General features: G+C 45.5%; 1 long non-coding RNA gene across 1 annotated transcript; it reads right to left on the bottom strand.

The window, feature by feature from the left end:
- Window positions 1-3,258: 3,258 nt before the first annotated feature.
- Window positions 3,259-4,403, bottom strand: LOC142052174 (uncharacterized). Its single transcript, XR_012658749.1, has 3 exons — window positions 4,309-4,403; window positions 3,502-3,715; window positions 3,259-3,404 (listed from the first exon to the last, which is right to left on the bottom strand). It is a non-coding gene; the product is annotated as an uncharacterized LOC142052174 (long non-coding RNA).
- Between the last annotated feature and the right edge of the window lie 5,028 nt (window positions 4,404-9,431).

Genomic DNA, 9,431 nt, shown 5'->3' with positions numbered 1-9,431 from the left:
CATTGGCCCATGGAAATATTCACCCAGCCCAAATCTGCTTGTTTTCAGCGGCTGTGCCCAGTGGTACCACCCCGTGCACCTGCTCCCTCTTCCCTCACTGCGTCCCCGTGGGCGAAGAGCAGACAGGGCAGCGGGTGAGCCCTACTGAAGCAAGGAGGAACCTCCCGCTGATTAAGTGAAACTCGTCCTTAAAACAATAACAAACAAACAAATGATGTTGGTGAGCCAGGAACTTGCATGTGCTCTGCTGAGCCTTAGCATGAAGCGATGTGTAAAAGTATTAGCAAGGAATAGGGCAGAGTTCAGTGCTGAGGTCAGCCCTCTGCTTTTAATTAAGGCAAGTAGGAGTCAGGAAAGACAATATCCCATTATTGAGTGGGTAGTGCCTGTCATGTTAGATGCAGTGTCTGCATTCAATTAAAGGCGGCAAATTAGCCTTTAGTGCCAGAAGACAAACCAAAATGAGAGCCAGTTTGATGGACCAAAATTAAATGTGAGACGGGAAGAATTTATCATCCCCACAAAAACGTTTGGAATACACACTGGAAAGAAAGTTCAGGAAATCCATGGAAATGCTTTGAAGGGGAGTGACTCACAGTCACTTTGAAGGCTAAGTTTTCATTTTACTTTCTGCTTTTGAAAAAGGTTTTAAGATTCATAAACTGTATTTTGCTCTAAGTGCGGGGGACTGGGATAACTTTCTTCTCCCCGCTTCCTCAAATGCTACTGACCAAACTGCTTATCCTCTTTGCTTACCACTGGGCCCTTGAGGCGTGATGCCCTGCGTCCCATCCTGGGCACAGTTTTTCAACCCCAGCAGTGTGAAAAGCAAGCGGGCAGTCATGGGTTGACACTGCTTGGACAGACCATAGGACAAAGCGTAGCAAAATACGCAGATGCATCCACACGGGTATGTACCCCAGAGCCTCTCACATGGGGAAGAGGAATAGGGAAACCTGCAAATCACTAACTACCAGCACTGAATGGCCTGTTTGCCCCGCCACTACTAATGTTTTTCAAAAGAGAGAGTTGGAAAGTATCATATCATTTTACCTACAGATAACGTATCAAGCAAAGCAAGCTGAAAACCACTATGGAAATAAATTTGCTGCTAATACTAGGCGTGTGAGTTTGCAGTTCATTCATGAGGATTTGGTACGGACATTATCAAGCATCTCAGCTCAAAAGTAAGTCAGCTAATTAGCTTCTGGCCTCAGGGTCCCTCTTTCTAGCAGCCCAAGGATGGGCGAAGATTGGCTCTCTCCCAGCTATTGCAGTGCTGAGTATTTTGCTGTAGTTTTTCCCAAGAAAGATAGGCTGTCAGCTTCTTTGTGCACATACCAGAATAAAAATATACAAACCCCAAAAATCCAGTATTTGTGGTTTTTCCTAAAAAAAAAAATTGCAATGAAAACAAGTGGAGGCAGCTGTAATTACAAATAGGGTATTGAGCTCTTCTAGGTATATAAAATATATATTTTTTATATATTAAAAATATATTAAAACCCCACAAGGATGTGAAAGATACGTTAGATCACCAAACCTATTCTGTCTGGATGGTACTGATGTAGGAATCATTAAATATAAAACTAACATCACACTGTTGTTAGTTGAAATGCAGCAGTAACAGAGGGAGAGGAGTAGGTTCTTACTCTTGATGCTGCGTGTGAAATTCAATTCCTTCTAAGGACTTTTACACTTACAAGTAGCAGAACACCTTTGGGCAGAAGGGGGGGATCTTCATATTTGATACTACCCTTGCAGTGCTTTTTTATTTCCCCCCCAACTCTTCCATGTCACAGAATAACCCAGGGATAATTTCAAATATGAAGTGGTTGCACACAGCTATGCAATAAAGAAGAGCATCCTGCCAAAAACAAAACAAAAACCCAACCCTTCTCCCTGAAACAATCTTTTTCATGACTTACACTTGGCTCCCAGCAGCATGCTGGGTCAAGAGACCAAATTTTCCAAGTACCTGCTTACAGCAACAGCAGCTAATTGTGCACAACAGCAAGACAAATGCCAGGTAAATTAGAAACAAACGTTGGAGAAATCTTTAGTAAATGATGAATCTGAATCACCAAGCCCTCTTAGCTCTGCAAGTGCTTTGCCTGTTGTCTTTTGTAGTTATGGAAAGACATAGGTTTTATTACTAACGTATAATTAACTCAAGGAAACGAACAATTGGGATGTGAAGATTACGTCTCTTGTCTGTCTTTTCGGTCCTCTCATTTTCAAGCCATCTAAGCTGAAGGGTGATTCAAACATCAAATAAGAAGAGAAAAAAAAAATCATGTGGTAGAAGGAGCCAAGTACCCTAAAGCAGCAGAAAACCCAGGTCTCCCTTTCCCACCTGTTCCTGTGCCCCCTGCACTGGCAGACAGACCTATGCTTTCTACAAAGACCTGGAAAAAAAAAGAGCAACGTTTCCTTACCTGGTGCCAGTCACCAAATAACTTTTCTCAGATTCTGGCTTTACCACAAGCCCATAATTCTGTCTAACTTTTAACTTCTGAGCATTTTTGTCTCTTTTAAGGAGAAATAGGGTTGCCAATGGAGGCGACAATTGGAATCTCTTCCCTTCCTTCCTCAAAATCTGAAGGAACACATCTTTCCTACTCAATTACTCAAGTTTAACTGACATCAGCTCTTTTCCCCAGCTGTTCAGGAAACCCCAGGATGCGGGGATGTGGGAGTGCCTGCACAGAAGCAGTGGTGGGCTTCCCACTCTGTCAGGAAACCGCCAAGCAGCCCCTTGCACGTGCGCCCGTCTTCCCACCCGCCTCGCCGCCGCCCTGGAACCTCTGCCTGGGAGGCCGCGTTTGCTGTCCTTCCCCGCCACCACTGCATGAACCTCTGTGCCCATCTGCCCCCAGACGCCTCCTTCCCTGCCCCGCTCCTTGTGTGTGCCAAAACCAGAGCCCACCTGCTCCAAAGGGGGACAGGTGGACCTCGGTCCTCACCCACCACGTGAGTTTGATCAGGCTGCCGAGCAGCTCCTCAGCACCAGCCACTGTCACGCCCCATGCACAGCCCAGCCAAAACCAAGGGGGCCGAGACAGGGGGCCAGGGGTTTTGGAGAGGTGGATGCAATGCAGAGTCAGCGCGGAGAGGACATACAGGCATCGCACTGGAAAGACAAGAGAGAGACATTCTTTTAAAAAAATCAGCCTTCATTATTAGTGCTGCTGGTGGAATAACTTTTTATTAGAAGCATCTGAAAGTGGTTATCTTCCATAAAGTAATTGATCCCTAACAGCTGTGCTTCAGAACAACAGCCCACGTTAAGCCATCCGCACAGCAATGCTGCAATCACAGCTTTTCTCAAAACATTCACAGGATGGAAAGAAGAAAGTGGCATCAAGGGAGGAATCAGTCTGACTCCAGCAAACCGAGCATGCCTGAAAAACATAAAGGTAGAAAAAAATACACCAATGGATTTAAAAAATTTTTTTAAAGCATCTTTTGCTTTGTGAGCCATTTTTATCAAGACTTTACCTACAAACTCTCCACCTGTCCACAGTATGGGTCATTTTCTGATCTTTACTTCCTCGGCTTTTCAGCACAGGGCACATTTGCGTAAAGTCTGGATCTTTATCTGCAGGATTCACCTGCTGCTCACTTCCCACCTGAAGTCAAATCGACGTGTCAGCAGCACCATGCTCATTTCCACTGCAGCCAAAGGCAATTTCACAGTGAGGACAATGGTGGCCTCCGTTAAGGAACGAGCCACAAAAGCACATTAAATGCCCTTGTAAGCCGAGGTCTGTTTTTCATTAGGCACTCCACGTAACGAGAGCCAGGGGAGGTGCAAGACAGGAAAGAGGCCGTACACAGGAGCGGCTCACAGGAGGTTTTTATAACGTTTTCTGTGAGCATCAGCAAGTGTATGGGAGGGCAAAGGGCTCACGGCACACCAGGGTGTCTCGGCCAATTCCTGTTGCCCTGCCTCTTCCAGCTCGCTGGCTACCCTCTGGCCAGCCCCAGATCCTGGCAAATGACAACTCTTGCCAGCACAATAATGCCTCAATGTTGAAAAACAGTCAGGGCAGTGCACAAGAGAGACTACCCCCACCAGGAAGCCCTTACGGTCTCATGAAGCAGCCCAGAGCAGCCACATTTTCTGCCCCATCAAGCCACAATGCTGATTTCTGTATTGCTGCTCTGCTCTTTGGGATAACAACTGCGCAGCTGGCTCCTTGTAAGCCAAATCAAAGAAGGCCTGAGCAGAAAACAACTTATCTACCATAGTTATCATCACCGGCTCCCTCTGCCACGAAGTGCTGCCTTTCCTGGCTCCCCCACCTGCTGGTACCTTTGTCAGGGGAGGGAGGGGAAGCATGGGGGCTTCTCCAGCTTTGCTTCAGAAGAGTCCCTTTGTTTCAAGGGTGTTTTCTCCTCCCATCTGAAAGACCAAATGGAGGCAGGGAGAAACTGAGCATGTCTCCAAGGTCACAAAATCAGCAAATGGCTCACACTGGCCACAGTCTCTGCAAGGCCTTATCTAGTGCTGGACCTGGTCAGCCCTGGCATCTTTCTCTCCCACCCTCCACCAACACAGCTGGAGACTCTCCTTCCCCCTCTTTACTCCCCTTGGTTTTTTTCACCAGTGTCCAGGGTACAAGCGCTTCATGCTGCCATCTCAGGCTCTATGCTTAGACCCATGCCCGGCCTTAGCTCTCACCACTGTCCTCATCCCAGCCTCATGGTTGCCACATCACCCAGAAAAAAACGATTGCGTACAATGAAAAGACGTTGTCATCTGTAGCAATTTATCGATATGACCCTTACCTGGCCTCACTTCATCTGTACCTTGCTGTTTATTATGCTGTATATCCCTGCCCAGGGCAGGAAGGTTGGACTAGATGATCTTTAGAATGATCAAACCATGCTATTGACTCTGGTTTTCTGCAAGTGACATTAGGCAGAAAGGAGCTGTGTAAAACACTTAGTGCCCACCTAGCACAAAGCGAAGGTGGATTTCACATATTACAAAAGAGCTAGAGGACTGAAGTTGTTATATAAGGCTTCTCAAGTGGTTTCTTTTGTGCTTGTTTTAAAAGGGAGCCAACCTGGGAAAAAGCTGGGAGGCGATTGGCTATGGGTGTGAATGCAAGGGAATGCTCTCAGCTACTGCAGCATGTCCCTTCTCCCTGCCCGCCCCCCCCGCCCTGTACTGAGATGTGGGGATGGAAAGGGGAGTGTTTATGTGTCCTGTTCTCCCACACTTGTTCTCTCCTCCCTGCTAGAGTACTGGGGGTGTAGGTGGGATGGTAGGAGAGGCCTCTTAAACTGTCTCCTCTGCTCCCTCCTTAACTGATCTTGTCTGGCCCCAAGGGAGTCAGGCTCCTTAATAAGTATTTAATTCCTAGCACAGACAGGGTACAGGAAACAAAGGACTCCCTGCCTTTCTGCCAGACTCCTCTGGCTCTTCGCCCTGAACTGCCCAACCTATTCCTTTTTTCACCCTTGCCAGGTAATTCCTCCTGCAGTCCCTGCCATGCCAGACAGGCACATTGGCTCCTCAGTACTGCTGTAGGAACATCGCTGTGTTCCTGAGTGACTTCAGAGAGCCACCTATAACATTACCCTTTCTTCCTATTGCCGCATGATTCCAGATCCCTTCCTACCATACACCCTGCATCCTTTGCTCGTCTTTTTTTATGCTCTACTTCCCTCATTCCCCTCCGTGCGCATCCTCGGAGAGGAATGAGGAGACTAGAGCACAAACACTACATTCTCATCACACCTCTTTTCTCCCCACAGTCCTTCCAGCCACATTGGTCCTCTCTATCCGTCTATGATGTGCAACATGTTCCTACTACTCTTTCCCTGCAAAAGGAACAGGCCCAGGAAACTGGGAGCTGCTCTTGCAGCACCCGAGCTGAGGGTGAAGTCTTCTGGGCTTTTCTGGTGGGAGAGCTGGGATGCTTCACGACAGGCTCCCGGCACCCCAGTGGCCATCAGAGCTACCTGTAGCCCTTTATTCAGCAACCCTCCAGCAGAGATCATCACTTGTTTGAAACACATTGCTCAGAGAGATGCAGGGGGGAGCAGGGTTGGGTCACTTAATCATTCCTCTCCAGCCAAGTGCTCTGTAGGATAAGGTGGTTCTTAGTTTCTTGGCAAGGAGACAGGGCTGAGAATTTTGGCAACACTGGCAAATAGAAATGAATCCACATGAAATCCTTCCATCTCCTCAGCCCAAACGATATTCTTTACACATCCTCAGAGAGGGAAACTTTGTAATTTCTGCAGAGGATTTACCTTAAACTCATGAAGAAGGTATCTTGTGAGAGCAAAGCTGTGGTAAGATCACTGCTGTGTCATGCCAAGCCAGGTAACCCAAGCATCAGGCCTTTCCTACTAGGCAGTTTCTTTACGCAACGGAGGGCGCAAGCAGGAGAGGGCCAGCAGCTCCCAATCTTTCCTGTTAAACAGGGAGTTTGCATTTAGCTGCCATCATAGACCTTGTGGTGAACACGGGCAAGGTAAAGCTTATTTACCCAGACACGTAGTTTCTACAGGACAAATGAGGTCTTCTGTTGTTAATGTTTTACTTTTCTAAAAGTCACTAAGCCCAGAAACATATACCTTAAATTCCCGAACTCACGCACTGGGAAAAGGGATGCAGGAATAGCTGCCGCACACAGCAGGCTTGACACAAGGCAAAAATTCCCCTGGCCAGGTGCCTGCTTTTCAGCAGGCAGTTCTACCACACATGCCTTGATTCCCATGCAGACTTTACTCAGCTGGGTACAAAATCACCTCCATGAAAACAGGTTAAACATGTTCAGCAGTTCCCCTCCAGGAACGAGCCTGTGATTTTGCATTCTAACCTTCTTAAGGAAGCGCTGCCAATACTGGCGGAGCCCAACAGAAAAAAAAATCTCATCTTTTATGCTCTTAACGAAGCGTTCTTCCCCCTACCAAAACAAAGATGCAGTGAGTTATCCCACCTCTAGTATAAAGCAATGGCAGGATTCCGGCGCTTGCAGTCACCTCAGCTCATGTGCACATGTGTGGTGGAAGACACAGAACCAGGCAAAGGAAATAAATTCTTTTCAGACTTCCAAGTGGTCTTTTCTCGGGCAGGCAGGGAGTATTTTTTTAAATGATGGAAAATACTCCAATGTGCCTTACTCTGCCTGTTGTCCCTTGGTGCCTGGTTAAACATTATTTCAGCAGCTCTGCCATCCCTGGAGGCTTTGATAACTGGCACAGGTAAGACACATGGTGGAGTTGCAGCTGAAACACAACTTACTTCTTTTTCCTGAGCTACACTCTCCCTCTATTCTTTTTTTCAAGGTTTAACTCAAATGGCCCATTGATGGGGCTGATCCTGCTCTTTGTGGTGTCTGCCCATACCACCTCTCTGGTACGCGCCTTGAAGAACTGCATTTGAAATGCACCCTGATGCTTAACAGCCGTATCTGGAAAAGGCCAAGATTCAGGGAATCCAAAACAACATGAATGCTATACACAAACTTCTACCATTTAACAACTGCACGGACTCTGAGGAAAGGTAGCCACCATTGTTTACAAAAAAACCACCCCAAATCCCAGAGCCTTCTGATGAGCCTTCTGTAGCCCAGCAGCAATCCACAACTGGAATTTTATGGAGAGACACAGCACCCAGCAGCTCCAGACGAATGGCTCGTTTTCTATGGTAGAATCAATACAGCACCTTGAAATAAAATAAGGATGAGACAGCAGCTGAGAAAGTAGCATTTATTTTTACAGCATTTTGTGAGACAGATAAATGTAGGACCTGTTTTACTGATATGGGCAGTGATATGTGGCTTGTCCATACCTTCATGTAGAAGAACTGGAGCTATAAAAGAATCCTAGCATAGCCAGATCCAAGCTAATACAAAGCCATATTTTTTTCCACAACCAGTGGATGCAAGTGGAGCGGGAATTCCTGTGCTGAGCTCATAAATTCAGAACTGCTTCCTATCTAATTGCTTGTTACAGCAATAGGATGGGCAGGGCGAGAATTTGTTTTACAGTTTAAAGTTAAACACTTCTCTCTTTGCAAACATTTCAATACAGATCTAAAGATCAGCAGGCTCCAAAATAATCATCAGGCATCTCTAGTCCAATAAAGATTTACTTAGTAAAATTGTCTGGTTTGTATTATCAGCTAAACCAACCTAAGTGATCAATAATGGAGACTTTTTGCTTTAAAACGTATCCAGTTGCACTGCAGAATCATGGAAATCAACAGAACTGCTTGAGGTCAACTATGAGTTTCAGGCAAATGCATCAGTGTTTGCAGAGCCTGCCTACAGCATCAGAAAGGTAAGCACATTCTGGCTTTTATGGAGAGCAAAGACACATGTGGACTTTTTTCCCTTTAATTACTTTTCCTCCAGATGCTGGAATAAAGTGAAAAGCACCCCTCCTTTTTCACTCTTAGTTTTATTATAAAAATCAACATTTCATTTGTTACAACTCAGTTTATAGTAATAATCGGAAAGGATTTTTGTACAAGGTTTATATACACCTTACAAGTAAAGCACTTTATTTTACAAAGAAAAAAAAAGTTAGTGAATGAGTGAATAGGACTGACCAAATGTTGGTCATTATAATATAAATACATCCTTGCAAAGCACCATCGTACCAAAGTTGATGAACAAGAGACACCAGCTGGCTTTAAGACAATGACAAACAGTGATTAAAGCTTACAAAAAAGAACAAACAAAACAAAAAACAAAAACAAGATTAAAAATCTGAAAGCAGCACCAGATCCTTCACTTGCAAACAAGGCTAGTTCAGCTTAAGCCTGGTGGTATCCTCTTTACAAAAAGACACTTTCATTTTCCCTGGCTGACTCTTAACTGCCTGGCTTAAGGCTACAGCCATTTTAATCAGGACTTCAAAGCCACTCCTTGTTAATTTGAAAGAGGGGCACAAGTCTGCTCTCCAATAGTTTCATCGTAACAATCACGCTGCATGCTACTAAGACAATCTCTGGCCTGAATTGAATATGGACACTTTACTTACCTTGCTCTGCACAGTTTTGGAGTGGATCACCCCGTCCCTATAAATGCTACGCTGGCATCATCTACCGATCTGCCCTTTTTAAAGATGAAAAGGAAAGAAAATTGCCCGTTGCTATTTTTACGTTGTAGAAACACTAAGTAATCTGCTACATGCACGGTACATGTTCAAAAGCTGATTCTGTCTGTAACAATACTGTGTGACGAACATGCTCAGGACAGAAATGTCAGGAAAAAAAGCAACCAATTACTTCTTACGAGGTATTTTGAAGTCATCATTTGGTTCAACAGCACGCGTGACCAGGGAGTTCTGTTCTTGAAGCAGCTCCCCCTCGAACGGTGGTAATCAATTAATTCAAGGAGATTTGCCAAGCAATAACGAATAGAAATACTTAATATTCAAGACAGTGGCCTTTTCTTCAT

This window comes from Phalacrocorax aristotelis, chromosome 1 (assembly GCF_949628215.1).
Source record: "Phalacrocorax aristotelis chromosome 1, bGulAri2.1, whole genome shotgun sequence".
NCBI lineage: Eukaryota > Metazoa > Chordata > Aves > Suliformes > Phalacrocoracidae > Phalacrocorax > Phalacrocorax aristotelis.
Note: the sequence above shows the minus strand (reverse complement) of the source record. Positions and strands in the feature narration are given on the sequence as shown.